Source organism: Grammomys surdaster, unplaced genomic scaffold (assembly GCF_004785775.1).
Source record: "Grammomys surdaster isolate TR1022 unplaced genomic scaffold, NIH_TR_1.0 64, whole genome shotgun sequence".
NCBI lineage: Eukaryota > Metazoa > Chordata > Mammalia > Rodentia > Muridae > Grammomys > Grammomys surdaster.
The window spans coordinates 7509702-7512885 of record NW_021604566.1 but is presented as its reverse complement, the minus strand read 5'-3'; positions in this window follow the sequence as shown (position 1 = coordinate 7512885).

Below are 3184 nucleotides of genomic sequence, written 5' to 3'. Positions count from 1 at the left end.
AGACACGGCGCCTCATTCTCGTTTCACCATCGGCTTCCCCCGTCCCTCTTATTTTTTTCTCTTTATGATAATAAAAAGGGAGGTATGTTGGTATCAGAATAGGCTCCAAACCCAGCAACATCACACCTAGGCGACATCGACCCCCCATATCTGCACATACATTGCCAAGGCAACCACCACACATTCCCAGAATTCACTTGGCTCACCTCCCACCTTTACCTGCGATAGGCTACATCACTATCCAAATAAATAGGCAGACCTCTCTGACCTCTCCCTCTTTCTATTACCCCTTTCTTGTTCGAGGCCACCTTTGCCCTTTTCTCCAATAAACCTCACATGGAACTGTTTGGTCTGCTGAGGTTTGTCTGGACTAGAGCTGTCACGCCTCAAACACAACATGTTGTTTATCTAGAGAACTGAAGAGGAATAGAAAAGCCAGTGTTTCGCCAAAAACAGAAATCACTGTCCCTCAGGCATGGGGAAGCAAAGAAAAGAATGCATCAGATATAGGAGTGGTTCATGGCAGGAGATGTAGCCCAATAAGGAAATGAAAAGACTTAAAGCTAGGCGAGGACAGGCCAGAGGGTCAGGAGTTTCTGTCTCCTCCTACTCCTATGTGTCTTGCTTATACTCTGTTGGCTAAAATTATAAAGCAGGAGGCCTAGAGAATGGCTTTCAGGGCAGAGTACAAGCAAAGAGTGACCCAAATCTTCAAGAATAAGGATCTACCTAACCTAACAGCAAAGTGTCATGAAGGAAGACTAAGGATGAGAATAAAGAAGGCTGGGACCAAAGGGTCCACATAAGCCCATGACTTATTTATCAAGTACGCCATCTTATCTACTATCTGTAGAGGGAGAATGGGCCAAGGCCAGCTAAGTCAGATAATATCAGCAAAGAGGGCACAAGATTTCTCTGACACACCTGCTGCCTTGGTACTGATGACCACAGCCCTTCAGGGGAGGAAGCCAGGTTCCCAGAAATCAAAATCTAAACTACTTTGGCACCCAGTCTCCAGCTCCACACTGGAGCTTGCAGAGTCTGTTCCTGGACAAGGACACAGAACTTACATTACATTTGTCCTTTTATCAGAGCCTCTGAGAAAGTCCTAAGTCAGTCTTGGCTTCCAATAGGAATGATAAAGTATTACTCTTTACAGACAAATCTACTCAGACACAGTGGCATTCCCATTTAATGTGGACAAGGATACAAGAGTAAAGATTAGGGGAAAAAATGTATGAGTAGAGAGGTCTTTATGGGTGGCAGGATAGTAGTGAGCATTCTAAAAAAATAAAAGAGACATTTAGAATCATTTTTAGATTGTGGCAATAACTCACTTGTAGGATTGTTAGGCAGCAGAGAGGGTCTAGCTGATGCTAGGGACTACCAGTGCCCAATTTACACAGAATACTCAATGCTGATCAGATCAGTAACATTAGCAGAGAAGTGAAATGAATGTCTTTGATAGGAAATGCATAAAGAGTAGCAGGTGCTGACAGACATTGGAGAGGTGCAGGATCTTTGAGCTGTTCATGAAACAGAGCCAGGAATTAGGAGAGTTACATGGCAGATGACATGCCAGTATGTAAAGCATGTGGGAGTGAAACATGGGGTGAAAACAGAGCTCTTCCAGGCTATGGCTAGGACTGCAGTGTGGTCATTAGAGCAGAGGCTAAAAGCATGGAGGCAGAGGACCAGAAGTTAGCCATCAGTTCCCACAGCACTCCATATTGTAGGACACACTGAGATGTAAATTCGCGCACGTTGCACAATGCAATGGCTAATCAGGCAGACACCACACAGATTACAAACTGGAGGTCATCAACTTTTTCAATGTTAGATCATGCTATTTCTTTTCAATGTCATTATCTCTTTGCAAAGCTGGGTTTTTTTGTAATTGGTGACAGCAAAATAACACCACAAGAAAGCAAATTAAAAACAGGAAATGAGGACAGAGTTGAGTAATCAGATTTCAGTTTCAGAAAAGTAATGTGCCATAATACACAAGAATCTCTTTTCCTGTAAGAGACAAGCTCTTTAAACGATCTTATTAAGCAGGTGAGAGCTCTGCAGGGAAGCAGACAGAAGCCACTGTGAGGTGACATAAATTAGCACCCAGCTGAACAAAACTGTGTGAGAACTTTGGGAAGCAGGAGAAAGTTCTTCTGAGGAAACAGACAAAAGCTAACACAGAGTGTAAAGGGCTGGCTGAGGTCTGTGGGAATGATTAACCATTGACTTACAGTGCGTGCACACACACACACACACACACACACAGAGAGAGAGAGAGAGAGAGAGAGAGACAGAGAGAGACAGAGAGAGACAGAGACAGAGAGACAGAGAGACAGAGAAAGACAGAAAGAGACAGAGAGAGACAGAGAGACAGAGACAGAGAGAGACAGAGAGAGACAGAGAAAGACAGAGGCCCCTGGGGGACACTAAGACTTCTGCTAATGTTAAATTTGCTGCTTGTCCCTCTTGCACATGGCATTGAACAAAACTGAATCAGGAAAACACAAAGGTTAAAAAGAAAAAAGGAAAAGAAAAGATTCAGACTAACAGAATGGATTAAAAGGAAATCTATTGTTTGTTACCTCAAATAAAAGAAAGATGTTCCATTAGGATGAAGGGTGGAAAGTTTTGCCAAGCAACTGAAAATAAGGCACAAGGTGTCACTGTCCTAATAACTGACAAAATAGGCCTCCAGCCAAAACTAGTAGAAAGAAAATGGAGGTCAGTTTATACTAAGGAACCAATTCTGGGCGGGAGAGATCACCCAGTGGTTTAGAATCTGCACTGTTCTGCTAGAGTCCCAAGTTTAATTCCCAGTGTCAACTTCAGTGCTTTGAAATTAATTGCCTATAACTCTAGCTTTAAGGGAATCTCATATCTCTGAGCTCCTTGGGCACATACACTCATGTACACATACCTACACATTGATACATGAATATAATTAAAAATTAAATAATTTTTTTAAAAGAACAACTCATCAACCAGTCATCCTATTCTAAATATATATGTATCAAACATAGGTACACTCAATGTCATAAACAAATACTACTATATATAAAGTCACAGATTGAGCCCAGAACAATAATAGATGAACACAACACCCCATTCTTACCCAGTGACAGATCACAATGGCGAGAGAGAGAGAGAGAGAGAGAGAGAGAGAGAGAGAGAG